The following is a 23,490-nucleotide window of genomic DNA, read 5'->3' as shown; positions in this document are numbered from 1 at the left end:
TTCAACATTATTGTACCTTTCCTGAAGGCAAAGTAAGAGTAAATTGCCCAACCTTTCCAACAGTGTGGGATCCACCTGGGCTGATGAAGAGTTGCGCTTGCTGATTTTAGGGGCCAAATTCTGATCTCAGTGAAATCAGTTTAAATTTTCCCTGAAAGCAGGTCAGCTGTTTCAGATTTACACCAACGTAGCAGAGCAGATTTTAGCTGCAGGTCTGAATTTGGCTGATGTGCTGTAATGTAATTAGTTACTGAAATTCTAAAAATAATAACAGATGCTTCACCAGTTCTTTAACCAATAGATTTTGGGACGCAGCTTTCTTTAAGAACAAAATAATTTGAAACTTCTTAGAAACTCATTCGTCTTATCTGGCAGAAAAAAATCCGTAGCATTTTAGCTTGGATCTGCTATTAGTGACTGATGGGTCAGCTTCATTTAAAGACTAGGCTTGCCTAGCTTCTTATAACTTGGCCATAAGTTTTGTAGGACATCTGCAAATCATTGAAGGAATCAGAAAAGTACAAATTCACAACAGTTCTGCTCTCTTGAGTTGTGTTTGATATTTCCTGTTTTTAAGGTTTCCTTGGTATCTAACACATAGGCTGCTAAACACCAGCTGCTCCCGGTGACTCAGATCTGCAGACCTTTGATCAATTTATCTTGTCATGATTAACCAATTTCTATACTGGAGGGAGGATGTTACCATTTTTTGTGAGTATAAATATTGAGCAAACTTCCTCTGTATTTCTGTGCAGTACACACCCCAGTCTTCAGTGTGTCCTGTATTGTAACTGCAGGTCCCTTTCTCCCCATTAACCCAAATCCTATCAAGGACACTCTTGGCAGTTTTGTTCTGAACCTAAGGTATTATCAATAATGGATTGGAGTTGGAGCTCTGTAACTAAACTGGGCTACTTTTTTTTCTTTTTTTGAGAACCCATTTTCTTCCAACTAATTTTATTTAAATATTTTTATTTATTCTCTGGAAAGAACAACAAAGGGGAAAAGATAAAAATGAAACAGTTATGCTATGATGAATTCAGCCTGTTTCTGTTTACAAAGTAAGACAACTTACTTCTTGTTCATTAGTTCTCTAAGTGGAGGGGTTTCAACTTTTTTTGATTTGTAGACCTGCAAATGTTGCTAACAAACATGGACACCCCTGTACAGTTCCACTACTGATTTCCTTCAGAAGCCTTTGAAACCTCAGGGATCTGTGGATCATAAGCAAGAAACACTTCTATGAACCATAATATGTATGAGACAGGTAGACTATGATTGCTACGTATGGAGATATAAATATATATCTCCATACATATATATGCACATTTAGTCTATCTGTTAATCATTTTCTGTGACACCAGGTAAATTCCAAGAGACTCCTGAAATTCAAAATGGTTACAGGTACTAGAGGTAACAGTATGCATGTTAAACCTGTTCCTCCTCCAGGCCTACACACATCTTCATTTCAGTTGTTGAAATCATTGATTCAGTTGGAATCATTCTGTTTCTCCCTCATAGACTGAGTTATCCACGTTCACACTTAGCTGAGATAAAGGTAGCCAATTTGCCCTGTGATGTTTTAAAGTCCCCTAATACCAATACAGACTAATGCATGCTTTCCTGGCTGTGTGTATCTACCCAGTGTCTCCCTCTTTCTAGGTGATCCTATGGACTTTTTTATTTTAGTCTTTTTATTGAGTGTGCTTGGTATGTAATAATTCAATAATGACATTATATGAAAAAAAATGCAATCTTTTCTTCAAACCAGCAATGCACTAGTGCCCACATCACTCCAAATACCAAATTTAAAAACATGACGGTTCTATACAGTCCTATGATGAAATTTTTTTTTCATTTTGAAAGTTTTCACAGCCATTCTGCTTTTTTTTTTTTTTTTTTATTTTAACAGTACTACTCCCCAGAATGGAGCCCAAAATGCAAAGGTTTCAAAAAGGTAAGAAAACACAGGTTTATGCTGGAAATCCCGTCTATAGAAGATGTTATTGAATGACTGTGATGTGTTAGCTGCACCAAAGCTTTCAAAGTGCACGGGCCATATCTGGGACGCTTGCTTGATCCATGATGCATGCCATAATTATAGACTAAGCTTTTATTCCGTCGGGAGTTCAGCTCCCAGGTAGCAGGCTCAGCTCACGATGTGGTGGAGGAATCCTATGTTCCTTGCCTCTCTCTGTCCCAGGACTGGGTCACTGAACAGCAATCTTCCTGGTTCCCCGTCATTACGACCATCCCACATGGGTATGACACCAGAAGTCCTCTTTGCTTGGAAGCCTATGATCTAGTCTGTTAATGCGTTGTCTGTTCACAACAAACTACTATTTATCCATCTATAGATATCTGCAAAAACAGAAGGCAAAATAAACTGATTCTTAATAAACCTTGTTTTTCATTGTAAAGGCTGGTGAATTCTATTTAGCTCATATATGGTCCCTTCTGTCTAGCAAACATTATCTTGTTAGCTTTTTCCCCACATCCTTCTTTTTTCTCTAGGCTTTTCTATTTATTTAAATTTTTATTTTATTAGGGCATTGTCTTAGGACTAAGACATACAGATGGTATATGGAGAGAGTATTTTCCAATAAATATTTTTTCCTGCTGTTCTTAAGTATCGTTGTGTTTCTTACTGAACATACGATCTCTCAGCCATCCATGGCTTTGTTTCCTGTTTTCTTCTCATAGTGACACTTTCTGATATAGCTCCGTGTAGGCAAGCAGGTGAGTAATAAGGGATCGTTAGAATATTCATTATAAACCAGTGGAGAGATTTCCTTTATTCCTCAGTTTTTCCCTTTTCCTTCTTCTCTTTATCTTCCTGCAGAGAAAAGAACAGAGCAGGGTTGGTTCTTTAGGGAATTCCTGGTTCTTCATCCCTACTTAGGGTATCTGCTGCTGTCTTCATATGACTTTTGTCATGGGAAAATGTTTCTCAAGGTTTAACAGAACCTTTCTCAGAGCTTCTGTCAGATCTTGCAAAAGCTTTACCACTTAGTGGGGTCCCCTTACTACATCTAGTTTATTATTCTTGCATGTTTTGTTGTGGGGTGTGTGCAGTCAAAGAGATAACATATTAGTACACAGTTTTTGATAATACCTGGACATATTGCTAAATGAAAGGGCTTTTTTTCATTTCTGGTTTAGTGTTGATTTTTTTCCATTCCATCGTTGGGATAATCCGCTTCTGTTGGTTTATTGTTCTTCATCCGTTAAATCAGCCCTGCATTTGAACACTTCTTCAGTATTAGGCTTTTCCTTTTCCTGAGATTGACTAAAATAATCAATTGTATCAACATATGCCAAGACAAATCCCCCCATCCCTTTCAAAAGGCGGACAGTCCAGATGTTGAAAAGTAGCTGAAGAAACCTTGTGTTCAAAGTGTAAAACCAGGAAACTGGGAAGACCTAGACATGTTCTGAATGCCGACAGCAGTCTGGCTAGAGTGCCCAACAACCTTTTGGATTGTAATTTCTAGTCCCTGCCCAACAGCAGCATGAGTTGCACATCAGCACTCTGCTCATACTAATCCACTCAGAGGCTGATAATCCTGGCCACATGGGCACCCACAGCTTTGGTGATGTGCACCGACTCTTTTATTGTGAATTGATCTGCAGATCCACCATCGCTCTAAATTCTCATCTAATTAGCAGGTAATCTGTCAATTCTCATTTAGCACACAGGGTCCTGTTTCCAGCCCGTGAGAATTGACTCAGCAGGGCTGCTGTGCAGCTCTGATGTTTTTGCTTGCTTTTCCCTTTTTAATTTTTTTTTTATTTATTTGTCCTTTGCATCCCTATATTCTGAGAAAAGATATTCTGTGTCAACTACATGAGTCTGAAGGGATGTGAAGCATCTTCACCTGCTTCCTTCTGCTTGAAAAAGTAATTTTTCAAGAGGTGCCCATGTTTTGTGAAGTCCTCTTCCCCCTTCAGGAATATTTCCCTAACTTCTCATAGTAAAAGATGTGTCAGTTGTTTCTCAGTTTTATGAAGAAAGGACCACTATTCAGCTCTTTCTAAAACACAGTTATTGCAAAATATATATGCCTTTCCATATTAAAACAATTTCCAGTGAAACACTGTCTGCTTACCTTGACAGCAATACAGAGGTGATCTCAGACTTAATTTTTTTTTTTTTTTTTGGTAGTAACTTGTCCTGGTTTTGGCTGGGATAGAGTTAATTTCTTCCTAGTAGCTGGCATAGTGCTGTGTTTTGGATTTAGCATGAGAATAATGTGATGACACACTGATGTTTTAGTTGTTGCTAAGCAGTGTTTATACTAAGTCAAGGAGTTTTGAGCTTCCCATACTCTGCCAGCGAGGAGGTGCACAAGAAGCTGGGAGGGACTATAGCCAGGACAACTGACCTAAACTGGCCAAAGGGGTACTCCATACCATATGACGTCATGCTCAGTATATAAGCTGGGGGGAGTTGGCTGGGGGGCAGCGATTGCTGCTTGGGGACTCACTGGGTGTCGGTCGGCGGGTGGTGAGCGGCTGCATCACTTGGTTTTTTTCTTCCCCTGGCTTTTTGTTCTCTTTTTCTCTCTCTCGTTGTTTTACTTTCCATTACAATTTATTGCTATTATTCTATTATTTCAAGTATTCAACTGTTCTTACCTCAACCCATGAGTTTTCTTACTTTTGCTCTTCCGAGACTCTCCCCCATCCCACCGGGGCTGGAGGGGAGGGTGAGCGAGCAGCTGTGTGGTGCTTAGTTGGCGACTGGGGTTAAACCATGACATATCTATACCATAATCAAGAATTTTAAAAGAAAGGATGGGGAATATCTTTGAAAACTGCTCATGACTGACTTGCTGGTTTCTGTCAATGGTCTTCTGATACTGTCAACTCATCATCCTTTTGTATTTATAATCATGTTGTTAGATCCACATCAGATAACTTCTAGTACAACTTCCCAATGAAACAATGTTCTTGATGGTTTACTCTTGTAAGTGCTACTTTACACTGCATCCTTCATGGGGAAAAAGGCAGCACAACACAAATTTCTTGTGGTTGGTAGATATCAAACATACTACTTTGTGTGACATCAAACATACTACTTTGTTTTCATACATGGTTTCTTAAGGTCTTTGGCAACAAAAATGTAAGTCAGACTTGCCCTGATACTAAGACTTGTCAATAGCCACACAGCAAAATGCCGTAGAGCAGATGCCCATGAGAGCAGCACTTTCACAGAAACATAAGGCAGCCATGTGTATGAATACTTCATCCAGGAGTATCAGGCATCTATTAATTTTCTTCACACATTAGCTTATTAAAAAACCCCAAACTTCTAATTTTTGGCTATTGGTCTTACTCTCATTTTTTAAAGCATCACAAAAGTTGATGGGAAGCAAGACCTCGAAGAACTGGATATCCAGGCTTTCGAATATCAATACAGGCTTTTTGTACTTCATTTTGCTGGGTCATACTCATGTACTCTGCACTGGGTAAAAAACTGGCTGGACGGCTGGGCCCAGAGAGTTGTGGTGAATGGAGTTAAATGCAGTTGGCAGCCGGTCACGAGTGGTGTTCCCCAGGGCTCAGTTTTGGGGCCAGTCTTGTTCAAAATCTTTATCAATGATCTGGATGAGGGGATGGAGTGCACCCTCAGTAAGTTTGCAGACGACACCAAGTTGGGCGGGAGTGTTGATCTGCTCGAGGGTAGGAAGGCTCTGCAGAGGGACCTGGACAGGCTGGATCGACGGGACGAGGCCAACTGTATGAGATTCAACAAGGCCAAGTGCCGGGTCCTGCACTTCGGCCACAACAACCCCATGCAGCGCTACAGGCTTGGGGAAGAGTGGCTGGAAAGCTGCCTGTCGGAAAAGGACCTGGGGGTGCTGGTTGACAGCCGGCTGAACATGAGCCGGCAGTGTGCCCAGGCGGCCAAGAAGGCCAATGGCATCCTGGCCTGTATCAGAACTAGTGTGGCCAGCAGGAGTAGGGAAGTGATTGTGCCCCTGTACTCGGCACTGGTGAGGCCGCACCTCGAATACTGTGTTCAGTTTTGGGCCCCTCACCACAAGAAGGACGTTGAGGTGCTGGAGCGTGTCCAGAGAAGGGCAACGAGGCTGGTGAGGGGTCTGGAGAACAAGTCTTACGAGGAGGGGCTGAGGGAACTGGGGTTGTTTAGCCTGGAGAAAAGGAGGCTGAGGGGAGACCTCATCGCTCTCTACAACTACCTGAAAGGAGGTTGTAGCGAGGTGGGTGTTGGTCTCTTCTCCCAAGTAACAAGCGATAGGACGAGAGGAAATGGCGTCAAGTTGCGCCAGGGGAGGTTTAGATTGGACGTGAGGAAAAATTTCTTTACTGAAAGAGTGGTTAAACATTGGAAGAGGCTGCCCAGGGAAGTGGTTGAGTCACCGTCCCTGGAGGTATTTAAAAGATGTATAGATGCGGCACTTAGGGACATGGTTTAGTGGGCATGGTGGTGTTGGGTCAACGGTTGGACTTGATGATCTTAGAGGTCTTTTCCAACCTCTATGATTCTATGATTCTGTATTAATTCACTTTAGATTTTGCTACACTATAATAGTGTTCAGGAATTTTTCTAAAATTAGACCTGCAATAAATATTTGATGTGAAATTGCTTAGATTTGAATATGAAAAGTATCTGCAGATCAGCACATTTTGGACAATGTTCTGCAATGTTTGTGAAAAAGGCTGTCAGAGCTGGGTATGAATATAATTTTGCATTGTCTGGAAGTCTGGAAACGTTTATAAGTAGATTATATGGATGCATTTGACTTTGAGTGTTTGGGCAGGGAGTGGACAAGTGAAAAAAATCGCAAGCCTAAAATTACATGTTATCCATTTCAAGTCTAGCCTGCTCTCAGAAATGGTGGCCGAAGATTACTTGGTTTCTTTTCTCCGTGGAAATAGTGTCTTGGATTTTTATGATCTAATCAACAAAAATAAGCAAGGAGCTGGTTTTTTTTAGGTGGTAGGGACTACAATATTTCTAAGAGTCATTCAAAGAAGTGTGTAGGATCTATCTATCACTTAGATGTCAGTCATCTTGCATTAGAAAAATCAAGACAGTATTGTTTTGCCTTCTACTGTAATGTATCTACCGATGAAGCTCAAAGACAGGGTGGGAGAGAGGGAGAGAATTGGCCTGCTCTTGACACAAGTGAATTAGAATGGATAAACTGGATCTGTTCCCTCATTCGAGGACTTTCAGCACGAGGCATTGCTGATGAGGATGGGTGAGGACAAGGAAGCCTTGGGGATAAGGCACGATATTCCAGTCTGAGACTTTGGAGATATATATAAATGTTTAGATTTTTCTCCAAAATAATCTTTGAGCCCTCTGGACTTTTACCTTACTCATACAGGTAGCTGAGCATAAGTGAATCTGTTCTTCTGCAAAAGGCTCAGCATGTTTTTAAGGCCAAATACTTACACTGTGAAGAAGTGGAACACGGAAGCAACGCATCTTGGGATTCAGGGCAGAGGAAACTGTAGACAGCATTTAAAAAAAAGAGGCTGACGTAAAATCTGCCTTCCCTCCTGCTTCTACTCCCTGGGTCTTCTCAAAGGAGCATATGACTTCTGTGAATGGACAGGTCACGCACTGAGTAATGTTTTGGCTCGGTATTTACAATAGAGGTAATGGATGCTGGCAGGGGAGCGTGCTGGGACATCTGTCCCATCTGTTAAGATCTGCTATGGACTCCGTCGGAGATAGCTCAGTGTATTATCTTTCTATGAATCATCATTGCTCCTCTGACAGTGTGCAGAATTCAGTTCAGCATAGCTGGTAATGCTTTGGGTACATGTTAGGTAAGAAAGCTATTTTCTACAGTTCCTGCTCTGTGCTGCTCTCTTATGCGTCTTAGTTTTTAAATTCACTCTTACATTATTCTTCTTATCTGAGAGCTGCTGCTATGTTACCTTCTATATAAGACTCACAGCAGCAGAGCGCATTTGTACCAGTTTAAGGAAAGGACCCGCAATGTAATATGTTTTCTTTCTTTTTGTTCTAGTTTTGCTTGTTTCTGAGCAAATAGAGTCATTCTGAGTGACTTTTTCACAAGTTAGAACATACCAGGGGTGAATTTGGCCTGGAGACAGAATGTAATATAATGGACAGAATGTGAATTATTAACTTGGAGGATAATGAAATCTGAATGACCAGTGGAGTTTCTCCAAACACACTTTTTAAATATAAAAAGTGAGTTCTTGCTCTCTTTAATCAAATTATTGGCTAAGGTTCAGGAATCATTTGGCAAAATTATGTAGCTTATTCAAGCTAGGTTTACATAATAGTTCATAATGGAGGAAAACCTTGTATCGTGATCAACCTTCAAAATCACCGCCAGCCTTCAAAATTCCAAACTAAAGAACCACAGAAACGGATATAGCAATGCCCAGAGAAATACCTTTATTCCCAAATAGCTCAGCTGTAATAAGCAGAGCTCGTTGTTTTAAAGAAAAGATTTTAACCTTCAGAAGACCACAATTTTAATAAGCAACATTCATCCTGTTTTGCCTTTGTATAATTTAGTTCTTCTCCTAAGAAAGTTAGGGTTTTGATAGGTAAATATTAATATATATTGATTTACAACTAAAGATTGCTTTTATGCTTCATCTAATATTTCTTTTTGCTGACCAGCAGAATGCTTTATTTTCATATAAGTAAAAATAGAACTTGCCTTTTAAAACTTAAGGAAAATTCCTAAATGTTATTATGTTATAAAATTATAAATGATATCTCTTATTTATTGGAATACTTGTTCTTATTCAATGTTGGGTAGAAATGCCTTTGGATAGAAAGAGAAATTCAAGTAACAGTGCAGAAAACCAGCTTTCTAAAAACAATCTGATCTGCCAAAAAAAAAAAAAAAAGTATGTGGAATGTGCTGGATGCATAGAAAAAATATGATTCATTTAAAACTGATTTCTTTTAAAGAAATTTTACCAATAAATGGTCAACTTATTATTTCTGGTCATTCAGTCCTTCAGAATTTTAGAACTAGCACGTCCAAGCCCCTCAGACTTCTTATTCATAGCTTGGAAAAGGAAAACAAATTTTCCTACTATTCAAATCCAAATCAGTTTCTTGGTTTGAATGAACTCATTATTGACTTGGCAAAACTGAATAAGTAGAAACGAGGAGGATGTTCTCTCTGGAGCTGTAAAAGAGCCTATATCGGTCGTGAGTTTATGCCTTAACATATTCTGTTTCCATGGGGTAAGGAAAAGACTCCTCCAACTCAGTACTTGGTAAAAAATGCTTCAGCAGCAAATATGTATTTCTTTATTATGATTATTTTAAAATGATTTAAAAAATCTGAATTTAAAAGAGGTAAGTAGGTGACCATAGTTTCAAATTAAGCAGTTAGAATTTTGAAAGGAGAGCACTAAATAAAAACCAGATTTATATGGCAGAAGCATGTTTGCTGTTTTTTCAAAAACGTTTGTTGACTTTGATAATAAGCAAGTGTTCAGAAATCATGCTGATGGGCTTCTATCCACCAGCCACTTGGAAACTCACTAAAACTTGCAAACTGTCCGTGAGGGTACACCCTGATTCTAGAAATGGGCGGGCAGAGAGGGGCCTTCAGTATTTTTGTATTAAAAGGAATTACCAGCTTGTGCATTAGGTGTCACTGCTGCCTAATCACTTGGGATGAAACCTCCTGCATAATGAGCTAAGCGTGGTGGGATAGACAGAGAGATGTTGTGGGTGAGCTGTGGCTAGACTTTGTCCCTTTCCTCCTTTTGCCAAAGCTCCTCTGTGCAGCCCTTCCTCAACTGGGGTTTATTTATGTTGGACCAGCCATTTCCTTCTGCTAACAGCCCTGGGCTAAGAGTATCTAAAGTGCGATGCTCCATAAAGCTTTTGGAGAGACAGAGAACCTCATCGCCATGGCCTGTGAAGTCTGCGCGGAGCTGCACGGCTCACCTGAGGTTTTATGCAAGAGGGAAAGCATCCTGATGAGTCAAAAGTTCTTACACCCTGGTGAGGAGTCTTACATTTTGCAAGCAAATAAATCACACTAACACAAATAACACAAATAACTGATTAGAAGAACACTCGGTTCCAAAGAAAAAATGGACATTTAAGGCCACTGGGTCGGGCTGCAGAAAGGGACAGCTACATATAGGAATAGTATAGTATTGGAGGGTAAATGTTTGTGTGTGGGGCAGAGCAGGAAGGTTTTCTGGGTTTGTCCGTGAAGTATTAAAACATTCCTAGGTGTTTACATTGCGGCATGTGGTAGTCTCATAACTCATGGGTTTGAAGCTGTTTAAGGTCATACTCTTTTATTTGTTCAGGAATGAAAGTCAGAATCCAGGTTGCAGTTTGGGCTGTAACTCTTTTGCCTGATAATCCAGGTAAAAGCTACTCTCTCTAGTGCCAAAAGCATGTCATTACCTCCCCACAGTTCCTCCAGAGCTGTATTTTCCTGACCTCATTCTTTTTCTTTGATTACATGTACATCCATTGGGTGATTGAGTCTGTGCAATCATCATCATCTGCGTTTCTATGTAGCTCTTCAGCAGAGATGGCTTTGAGAAATCTTCCTCCCAGCATGCTGCTGATTAACCAGCAGCTCTTGCGTGAGTTCAGGTGGGCTTCCAAAGGTTACTCAGTAGTTACTGCAAATGGGGAAGACCAGCCTAAAATCAGCATGTCTGCTAGAATATCTTTAAGAAGTTGGCGGCAGAGGTGGCTTCGATAGATATCAGTTCAGTGCAGGGAAAGAACAAAAAAACCCCGTGGAATACGTGTGTTTAAAAACAAAAGATTTTTAAATTTTTTTCTTTATTCTGGCTAAATCAAAAGACACTGAACATTTTGGCCCAGGAAAGTATGATTAAACCATACAAAATGACAAGAATAGTACCTTCCTTACTCTTTTAGTACTAAAAATACTAAATCCTAAAGGAAAAAAAAGATTTGCCAGGTTTTCACATAAGATCTGAACACCTTCCCACAAAATCAGGTAGGCAAATACCTCTCAGAAATGTTAAAGTCACCAATGAGCTGTGAAAGTTTTACCCCACGGCTGAAGCACGTTTTGTATCCCGTATAAACACGGCCCATCTGTGTGAGGTCCCAGAGGAGCTGCGCAGCTTGGTTTCAGTCGGACAAGCTGATGTGATGGCAATAGCAGCAATGGGCTATTTTTACAGTTTGGAAGAGTCATCGTTGCCTCGCTGTGCTTGGGGCATGGATCCAAATGTTCTAGGTCTGAAAATGACCAACCTTTCCACCACAGCAGTGTAACCTCTGCTCACTTGTTTTTCAAAGCCTGTATTATTTCCATGGAGGTCTATTGGCACTGTCCATCCCAACCTATGGCTCTGGTTACACTTTTGCTTTCCTCCAGGCTGCGGCTGCTGAAATCATCCCCCCCCAAAAAGGGTTTTTGTCCAGCCAGATCAAGTCCCTGGTCCTTGTGGCCTCATGGACGTTAGCTCTGGTGCAGAGATGGCATGGCTAATAGGAGTGGTCTCTGGGTGCAGGGTTGGTTTCTGCCATGGCCTGAGGGAAGAGTAACAGCACTAGGTTTGTCCTTGGGAGCTGAATGGCAGAGGATGTGTCAGGGACAGCCAGCAGCTGTGCCCAGTGCATGTCCACCAGGGGCAGGGACATCCCCCCGGGCCTTCTGGGCACAGGGACTTGCCTCAGGGCCAGCACCCCAAAGGCATTCCTCTGAGGGATGCTGGGCGGAGGGGCGGTGGGCGGGGCTGCGGGGGCTGCCACCCCCATGTCACAGTGCCACCACCTGGCAACACAGCAGTCACAATGCCCCGGGGCAGGATAAAGGGGACATCTTCCCGTGTCCCGCTGGCCAGCCTGCCCAGCTTCGCTGCCGGGACAGAGCTGGCCTGGGGGCAGCCTGAAGGCATTTGAGAGAAACTCCTTGAGGAGCTGGTGGAATTACTTGGAGGGGGCTGAGGGAGGAAGACTTGATGCTGGACGAGGCTGCTGGAGGTTCTCCGCTGCAATTCCAGCTCCTGGTGGGGCCACATTCAAAGCTCATCTGATGGACTGAAATCCTGCTTTAGCCTTTGGGTAACAGATGCAAGCTCCTCAGGAGATGAGAAGAACCACCAACCCCTGGAGGTGCCCAAGGCTATCAGGTTTTTTCAGCTGGATAGCAGTGGCAAGACTAAGGGAATGCATTCTTGGCACTTGAGGAGCACTGAAGAGCTTGCCGTCCTCATCCCCTGCGGAGCCAGGGGCAGCAGCTGTAAGAAATGGGATGCACAGATGTCCCAGTGCCCTCTCCCAGTGCTTTGGAGCAGCCACTGGTGTCCTGCCAGGCATGGGAAGGATTCTTGCCCCCAAGGTTGATCAGGCCGAGGGCATTTTGCTACTCTTGGAAGCCCCTGAGATGGCTCCAGGCTGAGGGAGGAAAGGGAATGGGCAGTGCTAATGTCTCCTGGGAGGTGTGACCAGCCTGTGGGACGAGGAGGCAGGTCTTGCTCACGTGCTCAGGGAATAGCCGATCGCCAGCTCTGGGGTCAGGAAGGAATTTTCCCTCGGGGCAGATTGGCACTGGTCCCTGGGGGTTTTTTGCCTTCCTCTGCAGCATTGAGCATGACCACTTGTCAGGGCTCCTCTGGTCCATTTTGGTTAGGTTACTACTTGCTGCTCATGCGCCACAAAGATGGCCTCTCACGCTCTGCAGCTGGGGAAAGAAGGCTTTTTTTCCCCCAAGGTGGGCTGCTAGCAAGTGTCCTCGGGGTTTTTTTGCCTTCCTCTGCAGCATTGGGCACGGCCCCTTGCCAGGGCTCCTTTGGGCCATTTTGGCTAGGTGCCTGCTGCTCATGCTCCACGAAGGTGGCCCTTGTGCCCCGCGTCTGGGGGGAGGAAGCTTTCTAGACTCCTAGGGTGGGCCTCAAGGGTGGCCCCCGGGCATTGCTTCTTGTCCTCTGTGGCACTGAGCACAGCCCCCTTGTCAGGGCTCCTCTGGGCCCTTTAGGCAAGTTTCTTGCCTTCTGCTCTTGCACCTCCAAGGCACCACTTGTGCCCTGGCTCTCTCTGGCTCTCTTTTCCATTGCAAGTTTGTAGCGGGAGCAAGCTCTGCTCTTCCTTGGCTCCATTTCCCCAGGTGTTCTGGCTTGTGCAAAAGGGCTCCAGGCTTGCTGCACCATCAGGAGCTGCCACTTTCCAGCTCTCCCTGCATGCAATACAAGCGCAGGGCAGGCACGAGAGCACTTTTCATGCATTGCTGGCCAAGAAGCACAGCAGAGGAATTTTTAAAGGCAAAAAAGTATGACTGTCATCAATAGGTGTTATACTTTTGAAAATACCCTATGGTACCACACACCTCCTCTTCTTCTTTTGTGTGTGATCGGTACCGATCCTCATTCTTCAAATTCTCACTCTTCAGGAAACAGGGGCTGCTTGGCCTGTATTCCTGCTGCTACTTTCTGTAGCTCTGTGACTTTCCTTTGCCAGACTCCAAGTGATGTTTTTTCAAGCTAAACTAAAGATAAACATCAGCCTGCTCCTGGCTACATGTGCATTGTGTTAATGCTTGCGAGCATCGGCTCTGAAACAGATTCAGAAAAATAAAATAAAATCCTGTTACCACTTGTAACCTTTCTGATTTGTGTCCTTGAAAGTGCTTTTGGAACTGAAAACCCCCTGGCATTTCAGGCAAATAATAGTCTCATCGTTATTCAAGTCCATCGTGAGTGTAGGGAATTAGAATAGAATAGAACAGAATAGTTATGCTATGTTATGCCTAGCATTATGCATGACAAGCTATGACCTAGGTCTGAGGGGTCCGTCCAGGAGAGCGGCTATCTGCATTACAGGTCCCAGGCCCATCCAGGAGACAGGGTCAGAGACTGACACACCTACAGCATCGCTCAGGCAGGGACTCAAGGCCCCAGATGGAGCTGAGACATGTCCCCTGGGCCCTTGGCAGGAGGCGATGTGGGTGGGGGTCCCAGGGGAGGCCGGTCCCAGCCATTGAGGCCTATGAGCACCCCCAGGACCCTGGCAGAAGTAGTCCTGCACTGCTCATATCTCTCCTTTAGACATTTATGGTTGGCCACTTTGGAGACAGAGTGTTGGGCTAGATGGACCTTCAGTCTGATGGAGTATTGTTGTTCTCATGCTCTTTTGTTTTATTATCTTTCTCCAAGGGAAGCAGCTCAGGCATCAGTGGATGAAGGGAAGGCAGTAGATGTAGCTTTTCTGGATTTTAGTAAGGCTTTTGATACTGTCCCTCACAGCATCCCTCTGGACAAGTTGTCCAACTGTGGGATGAGCAGGTTCACGGTGCACTGTATGAAGAACTGGCTGAAGGGCGGAGCTCAAAGTGTAGTGAATGGAGCTACATCTGCCTGGCAACTGGTCACCAGCGGTGTTCCTCAGGGATCAATTCTAGGGCCAGTTCTGTTCAATATATTATTTATCAATGATCTGGATGCAGGAGTTGAATGCACCACTAGCAAGTTTGCTGATGATACCAAACTGGGAGGTGCTGTTGACTCTCTTGAGGGACAAGAGGCCTTGCAGAGGGATCTAGATAGATTGGAGCATTGGGCAATCATCAATGGCATGAAATTTAACAAGAACAAATGCGGGATTCTGGGATGGAGTAACGCCGGGCAGAAGTATAAATTGGGAGAGGAGTGGCTGGAGAGCAGCCCTGCAGAAAGGGATCTGGGGGTGCTGGTCGACAGCAGGCTCAATATGAGTCAGCAGCGTGCCCTGGCAGCCAAGAGGGCAAACCGCACCCTGGGGTGCATCAAACACAGCATAACCAGCTGGTCAAAAGAGGTGATTATCCCGCTGTATTCAGCGTTGGTGCGGCCTCACCTGGAGTACTGTGTGCAGTTCTGGGCCCCACCATTTAAAAAGGATGTGAAGGTCCTTGAATGCGTCCAGAGGAGGGCAACAAAGGTGGTGAAAGGGCTGGAAGGCATGCCCTGTGAGGAGCGGCTAAGGACTTTGGGTTTGTCTAGTTTGGAGAAAAGGAGGCTGAGGGGCGACGTCATTGCTCTCTACAGCATCCTGAGGAGGGGAAGCAGAGAGGGAGGTGGTGATCTCTTCTCCCTGATATCCAGTGATAGGACACGTGGGATTGGCTCAAAGCTGCATCAGGGGAGGTTCGGACTTGACATAAGGAAACGTTTCTGTACCGAGAGGGTGGTCAAACACTGGAACAGGCTTTCTAGAGAGGTGGTCGATGTCCCAAGCCTGTCAATGTTTAAGAGGCATTTGGACAATGCCCCTAATAACATGCTTTAACTTTTGGTCAGCCCTGAAGGGGTCAGACAGTTGGACTAGTTGATCGTTGTAGGTCCCTTCCAACTCAACTATTCTATTCTATATCTAATGCTGTACATCTCATCTGATTTAAGATGTCTACTTTCAGATGAGAGGAATTGTGCCCTAAAAGTGCCTCTTTATTCCCAGTGAAAGTTAGAGCCCTTTTAACTCAGATGTAGATACATATCAGAGTCGATCAGAGGAATCCCATACTTGGTAATTTGAATCACCAGTTTTAAGAATGATATAAGCAGTAAGCTTCTATTTTTAAAATAGTAATGTTTAAACTTGTTCTGCTTTTTTTTTCTTACTGCTTTTCCTATAAAAGGTTCATTTTCATTGGTTAGAAAAGCAATTAAAACAAATGAACACTTCATGCTCAATCTGGTACTTGTGTTTTTTTAGCCAAAAAGGACACAATACATCTAGAAATATTTATTTAAGCAATTAAATAGTTTAATGTTTATCCAGATTCTCCATGCTTACATTTCCTCATCTTAAGAAATGGCAAATGAAGCATTTCTTATTCACTGACTTGTAATTTTTACTGGGGATTTTATCAAGCTGCATTTAGGTGGAAACTGTAACTTGACTGTTAATGGTCAAAAGCTAACATTATTAATTTTAGTAATTTACTTGTCAGAAAGTATGGAGTAAATAAGAAGATAACTTATGAAATCATTGTTTTGCATGTGAAATTAATAAAGCTAATGACTCTATGAAAGAAGCCATAATGATATCACAGACCAGGCATGGTATCTAAGAGTCATGTAAGGTAATCTCTGTCCTCGGAAGGATTTCTGGAAGTGCCCAGCCAGCTCAGTGCCCAGCTGCTTTCATAGTAATCAATGAGGGATGAAGTCAGTGGGAATCACACCCTCTGAAACCTTTGTGTCTTCTCATGCCTTTGAAAAGTGGGTGCCTTTTCTCCAGGATCTGATCCTGATGAAGGATATGCTCTGTTCAATGATTTCAGCAGGGAAATCAATTTTCTTGCTTTTTTTTCAACTGTCTCATGCATTTCTCAGCAGTGCAAATGAAGTAAAGATTCTTCCCGCTCCTGTGAGCTAACTTAAATGCTCAGGGCAAATTCAGGCAAACTTTTTTTTTAACGTACAACAGAGTCTGAAAGTGCTTTCAGTCAGGAGAAATGTAAATATCAGAACTTGCTCAATTGCAAAGACTGAAAATAATGTAAATATTTAATGTAGTGCATGACTTTGCAACATATTTATAAGGTGAGCTGACCTCAAAAGTTTCCTTAACTGCATATAACTAAAGAATAGCACCTTTTATCTCATTGGAGTTTAAGGAGAGCTCATTGATTCAGAATATTTTTAAAGTGTACGTAAACAGTTTTCAGGTATTAAATCTTGGCCTTATTGTAGGGTGTTATAAAATCAAATGTAACTTTAAGCAGGCCTATTTTTTAATAATAAAAATATGTTTAAATAGGAAAAAATACTAGCTGCTATAAAGAGGCAAATGTTATCCGTCCTGTTAGAATTGTTTAAAAATGCATCAGTTTTATAGGTTATTTTGGCTCACGTAAATTAAAAATTATCAGGCTGGCTGAAGCTGGTGATACCGATAGCCTGTGTCCTTCCGTCCAAGGGACTAAAGGTCTGGTAGTTAGATGGTGAGTTTGGTGTGGGTGTTTCAAGCGTGGAGACTGATTGAGTTGAAGTCCTTAGACAGAGAGGCCATTTGTTGCCTTGGCCAGGAAAATAAGAAAGTTTTGTGGGAGCTGATAGACTGGCCATGAAAAGCAGAGGCTGTTTCCTTGACTCCCAGGGGGATCAGAATCCCATCTTCTTGGCAGGGGGTGGTTGACCAGGTTGGAAACCACCCCACGTCTTCATTTGAAGAAGAACAGGGAAATGCCTTGTGAGAGCCCTGGTGGCTTGTGGAAGCAGGTAGGTGCAGAGCCTACCTGTGCGTCGTTTCTGTGACTGTGGCTTGCCTCTTCTGCCTATACCCCCTGCCATCCAAACTCATCCTCACCACCTTCTCCCCTCTCCTTCATCTGCAAGGAGCAGCCGGGACAGCAGGTGATGCAGCAGCATCAGCCAGGAGCTCTCTGAGATCCATGTGAAGCAGGGAGGAGGGGTATGTAGAATGGAGAAGAGGATGTGTGGTCATGGAGAAATCTACCACCATCTTATACATCCTTTACACAGCAGAAGCAGCATTGGAAACACCTAACACAGCTCAGTCACACTTGTCCCTGTGAAGCTTGATTCACCTTTTTCACTGGTAATGCAACAGCAGGTGAGTAAATGGCCAAGAGGAAGCGATAGGCTCAAGCTGAGTTGTTCAACAACCTCCCAGTCTCCTCCTGAGCTGCAGTATCAGTTAGGGCCTTCGCCCTGGGGGCTGTATTTCCTTGGGAAAGGCCAAGAAGATTGTTATGTCTGGAGAAAATACTGTTTTTCTTTGCAGACATTTCTCTTTAAGAGAAAGGTGTTTCAAAGAAAAGTTAAAACTCAGCATATTAAGCCTGCCGCAAATGGATGTGTCACTTTTATTGGAATTCTAATTAAATGTAGACTCATAAAAAGTATACCTTCCCAATTTAAATATGACTGGCTCTCACGTCTATACGATTCCAAAACTTATGACGACAGATTAATGTCTAGGCTGAAAGTCTGTCATAACCTGGTAGGATAAACCTAATCCAAATTGACTATATGCCATGATTTTATGGCACAAAGTTATTGAAAAGTACAAGAATAATTAAGTGGAAATATAATAGAGGAAGCATTTTCTGAGCTCTGGCACTGTGGGCAGAGCCTGCCACCTGATATGGTTGGTTAGAATAGCAGGTCTAGAGTAGTAACACGTTTTTATGCTACTTTTTAAAGAAACTGTGGCTCAAGTAGTCCATCACTGAAATTCATTCTGAAAAAAAGCATGACAGCTTTGGCAGTTATAAAACAGAGGTGCCTTGTTTAACTGGGTGACACTAATTATAGGTAAGAGCTCTATAAACACACTCCTTTGTTCTCTGGAAGCTGGGCAACATATAATAAAACTCTGGCATAACAAAAATGTCATCTATAAATAAACAGAAAAAACTGCACTTGTTTAATTGAACACAGATAAGAAAATAAGTTAGGACCACTTAAGCTTAGGTTTGAGGCTTTGTTTTTTCTTTCAACAATGCTATTGAAATGGTCTTTGGAGTACCTCCATCTGTGGCTTTCTGTGGTGTTACTTACATACAGGATCAGCTGTGCACTGATCCAAGCTAGTCAGCTTCATAAACTCAAGGTAGCAATCTTGGTCCAAATCTCTATGTCTGCTTTAGACTGGCTACAGGTACAGATGCAGGTGCAGATGCTTGGGCTAATGATTACCAAAGTCAGAGGCAACATAGTCATGTCAGCATTATGTTCTGCCTGAGCCAATACATCCTGGTAAGAGGCTGAACTCACAGCTCACACCTGGTTTCAAGGCAGAGCTAGGATCTGTACCCCACCATGCAGACATACCAGCTTATTTAATGCTAGCTGGATTTGCCCGCCATGCGCCTTTCCATTGCACAGGGGAGAGGTATGCTAAGTGGTGTTGCATTCTTACTTGGAAGTAAGAGTGGACAAGTATAGATGTCTATTGGTATAGAGAGATCAGACTTTAAGGAACAGATTAGATAGTTGCAAGTAGTATATAAACTACAGGTGAGATTCATCTCCACTATCCTGTATGTCTGAAACCTACACGAAGCTCATCTATGCTATTTATCCAGACTTCTCTGTAGCTGGTGGAGGGAGTGGTGCTCTTCCAGAGGATGAATTACCACACGAGTAGTGGACACCTATGCTGTGTTGTGTTGCTATTACAGAACAGTTTTTTAGTTACTTGAAAATGTCTCAAGTATTGTAGGTACAACATGCTTTGTCATTACTTTACACACCGTTTATGACATCAGGTCTTAATATATTTCAGATACTTTAGTACAAATAATATTTTAAGTACTGCCATACTGAGTATGAATGTAGAACCAAAGAAACCATCTAAAATGTAGAGGTGTTCTGATTTGTGATTAGGAATATGTGGCCTGCACAGGAGAAGTATGTTTGGGACGGGTGAGAGAAATGCACGCAGCAGAGGTCAGGGCGGTGGATGAGGCTCCCTTGGCAGGTGCTGAGGCACTGCGGTGCTGAGCACAGCACGAGCACCCATAGAGCAGGCTGGACTTTGCCCGTGAGGCCAATGTTTCATCACCCAAACGCGGAGTGAGGGAACAGGGACGCTGCTCCCGTTGAGCCCTGAAAGCCTGAGCTTAAACCATTTCTTAGCACTTCTGCAGAAGGGCTTATTCCAAGTCACTGTGGAAACACCTCCCTCCCTCAGCTCCACCTCTCATTTCACTGTGTTCTGGAAATCCACCTGCTGATCTCTGTGGTGGTGGTGAAGCAGCATGTCAGCAGGCAGTGGGCTCCTTGGACACGGTGGGTTTTACGAGTGTGAAGAAAGGTGGCTGCGGGCTACGTTTATGAGATTTTTGCAGTCTACCTCAGGAGCCGGTTTATCGAGGGTGGGTTTCATGTGTCCTTTTATTCCAAAACCCATCCTATAGGCCAAGCTGTACTTTAATAATCTGGGGCAGCGCATTGTAACTGCGCTCTTGTAAATAGCATGAACTCCAACAACCTGGATATTTTCACAAATCGTATTGGCATCAGTCGTCAATTCAGCAACACAAGTAAGCACAACTGTGCCGCTGACACCACTGTGGACAACGATAGCAGAATCTGCTTTCCTTCAGCTTCTCCTTTCTGCCCCCCCCCCCCCCCCGCCCCCATCAAACCTGCTACGCCTTCTTTCCCTCCGCTTTGCCCTGAGGAGCCGAGCCCCAAGCCCGGCGGAGGAGGGTCGGGGCGGCCGCCGGCCGAGCGCGGCCAGATGTGCCGGGCAGCGAGCGGCGGCGCGGGGAGCGGGCGGCGGCGGGGCCGGGCCCCTCTAGAGGGAGCCCTCCGATGAGGAATGGCCCGGGAGGCAGGGCAGAGCCAAACGCGCGTTTGCTCGGCTTTCCTCCCGTCCTTTTCGAAAGCAAACGTGCCCGAGCCCCGCCTGTGGTGAGCCTACCCCTGCCTAATACAAATACATAGAGCGTTGTGATCCCGTATTTACCAAGGAGCGGTATTGCCGATGCATCCTAACCGTCCCAGAATTGGGGTTATCGACGTGACTTCAGTTCTTTGCCGGAGTTTGATACTTTTTAGTGCGCGCCACAAAAAGGCCGCTCGGAGATGGCGTTTGTGTGGAAATACTGACCGTGGGATTTCAGTGCTAGAGCAGGTGGGTGGTAGGTAGCGTTAGCAAGGAGATACAGTGGGGTGTGCGTTGCAGCTTACACGTCTTGCGCATTTGGAGCGTGAGACGTAAGGTGAAAGGCCAAGTGGCTTTAATTACAATTGCAGGAGTACAGTTGGCAACCTGAGTGCTTTCCTGGGGTCAGAAAATACGCTTGTATTATTAGGGATGGGGGAAGAATGTAGACGAAGGTATTTAATAAGTTAGTTTAAAAAAATAAATCTGTATTCTGAGCGGGTTTTCATGCCTCTGCAATTACTGTACTTAAATTGCCAGATATAGCTCTCTTTTCAGCAGACACTTTACTAAGTTTTCAAATAATATTCACCGATATTTAATTTCTTTTAAACTACTTACTGCAGAGCAATAACAAAATTTTAGGATAACTTCATTATAAAACAGAGCCAAACTAGGTAGCTTACCTTAGAAAAGCTGAAATAACTGAAGTACTGGGAGCTAAGCAGCTTGCAAAAAGTGTGCTAGTTAGAGCTTTGCAACATGGAAATAAACATGAAGTTTTATGTGCCTTCCCTACATTATTGAGTAGTATATTTTAAAACTCCAGTTCACCCTGGAGTTGTGAAGAACATTAAATACGTTGCCATTTGAAAATGTGACTGTTTACTTTAAGTGGCACCTGTAAATTAAAAATTAAATAGAAAATCAAACTGAAAAGAGAAATTCATTAAATTGAAATAAGCCTGAGTGAATAAGCGCAATATCTCACTCAAATGAAAAAGCATAGGGCAAGAGCTTGTTTGCTGGAGACTTTTTGGCCTCCCTATGTGGTTTTTAGTCCGACATTTCTAAATGGTATAAATACTTAAAAGTTCTGGGTATTTTCAATTACTATTGTTAGACAGAAAACAAGCTCCGGTTTCTTCAAACCTTATTTCGTTGAATGTGTCTGAGTCATAGGAAAAGTCATTCCATCATGTCTAGAAACTGTTTTTATTCAGAGCACTTGTCAGGAAAGAAAATAAACAAGTATTAGTTCCTGCCACCATTCATTTCAAAACAGTTACAACCAATATAATTAGGTCTCAGATTTTTTTTTTTAAAAAAGGTCTGAATGAAAAGATATAAGATTATATGTGTCAGTTGCTGAGCATTTGGCATGAACAGCTTTTCCAACACTTGCTCTGGTTATTATAAGGTTTGAGTTGTAAATGACTGTATTCAGCAGCAAACCTGTCAGGTTGGAGAGCTTTTCATTAAATGTTTGATCTAGAAATTTTTAATCAGTGCACAAATAAAACAAATTATTAAAGCACTACATCAGCTGCAGTATATGTAATTGGGATGAACGGGGTGATGTAACTGGTGGGGAACAGCACAAGCATTCTTAACAGAAGGCCTGGAGCTACTGAACTTGTTACCACTGGAGATGAAACAGAGCCTGAGTCTTAACCTGTATCTTGAAAATGGTAAGATGCACCTATTAAAGACATTCCCAAATAACCTGGTGATAAATCATGTACGTTGTATAGCTTTACTGGAGAAACTGGGGAGGGATAGTCTTCCAGAATACCTTGTGTTTGTGAAACAACGCTGGGATGGAGAGTGTGCTGAAAGCACAGCAGATCTTATTTATGAAAGGAAAAATGAGCATTTTATATTCTCAAGTTTTTACCACTGTCCTCTGTCCTAGATGAAGGCAAGTCTGTAAGATCTACTTTAGGAAGTTATCTAATGAAAACTGTTTTGTGACTTCAGTACCTTAATCAGGGGAGGTAGTTATAACTGTGCTGAAATCAATGGACCTACTCTGACTTCTGTAGTTGAGGCTCTGATACAAGTATTATTAACATTTTAGCTTAAAAACAGCAGTTCTTTCAGCTAGCCTGGTTAGTGAAATTTCTGAAAATGTCAGTAACAAGATGTTGCAACTAGGCTAACAATTAAAAGGGGAGCTAATTTACATATACCAAATTAAAACCCAACACCACATAACAATCAGACACAGTGTTACTCTGCACTTCCTAGCAGATTTTTTAGGGTGGTTTTGTTTGACATTTGTATCTAGGCTAAGATACAAAATTTCTGGTTTTTTAAATTTTTGTTTCCTGTCTTTGAAGAAATTAATTTAGGAAAGCTAATACAAAAGTGGGGAGTTAACATTTTGCTCTGTAGGCTGCAATAAAGCTGATGTTTCATGGCTGAAAAGTCTGCCTTATGTCAGTCTATCAGTAGCTGAGAACGAGACTGTTGCCTGGAGGTTGTGTGCTTGAAGTCAGCAGCTGAGGTAGGTCAGTGAGTATTCCCATTGTCAAGCTCGGGGTGAAATCTTACCCCCATCTGAATCACCAGAATTTTTACTGTTGTTTTCAGAGGAGCCAGAACTTTGCTTTAAAACATTCGATTTGGCAGCAGCAAGGCATCCCAGCAATCACAGGGCTTACATGCCAACCAAATGCTTGTCGGCTTCGTGGTGGGCTGCGCGTACAACTTTTGCACGTTTTCATCTTCAATCCCAGATATGGCAGAGGTAGAGAAACTCAAGCTCTGCTTCTGATCCGGAGCCTCACAAGCTCTGAAACAACAGGAAAAGAAATATGTCTTGAAAATGCAGGATCTGTCAAGGTTAAACACAACCCTCGTGACAAAAACTCAATGCAACAAACAGATCTGGCTCTTGGTCTCTAGACACATATGTTAGCTAATGCTCACCACACGGGAAGGCACCAAAGATAAAGGAAAGCAATTTTTGGCCAAAAATCTTTCAACTCCCAAACTTTAATTCTGTTACAGCTGCTAGGCGTTGGTGGTGCCTCCCTGCAGGGTGTGGGACCTGGAGGTGTTGGAGCACCGGCCACGGGGGCAGGAATGGTGCCGGGGGGCTATTTTTAGGTGTCTTTGGCAAATGTGCCTTGAGTGCTCTGTAGGATGAGGGGATT

This window comes from Aptenodytes patagonicus, chromosome 2 (genome assembly GCF_965638725.1).
Source record: "Aptenodytes patagonicus chromosome 2, bAptPat1.pri.cur, whole genome shotgun sequence".
NCBI classification, from domain to species: Eukaryota; Metazoa; Chordata; class Aves; order Sphenisciformes; family Spheniscidae; genus Aptenodytes; species Aptenodytes patagonicus.
The sequence above is the reverse complement of the archived record's forward strand: the minus strand, read 5'-3'. Positions refer to the sequence as shown.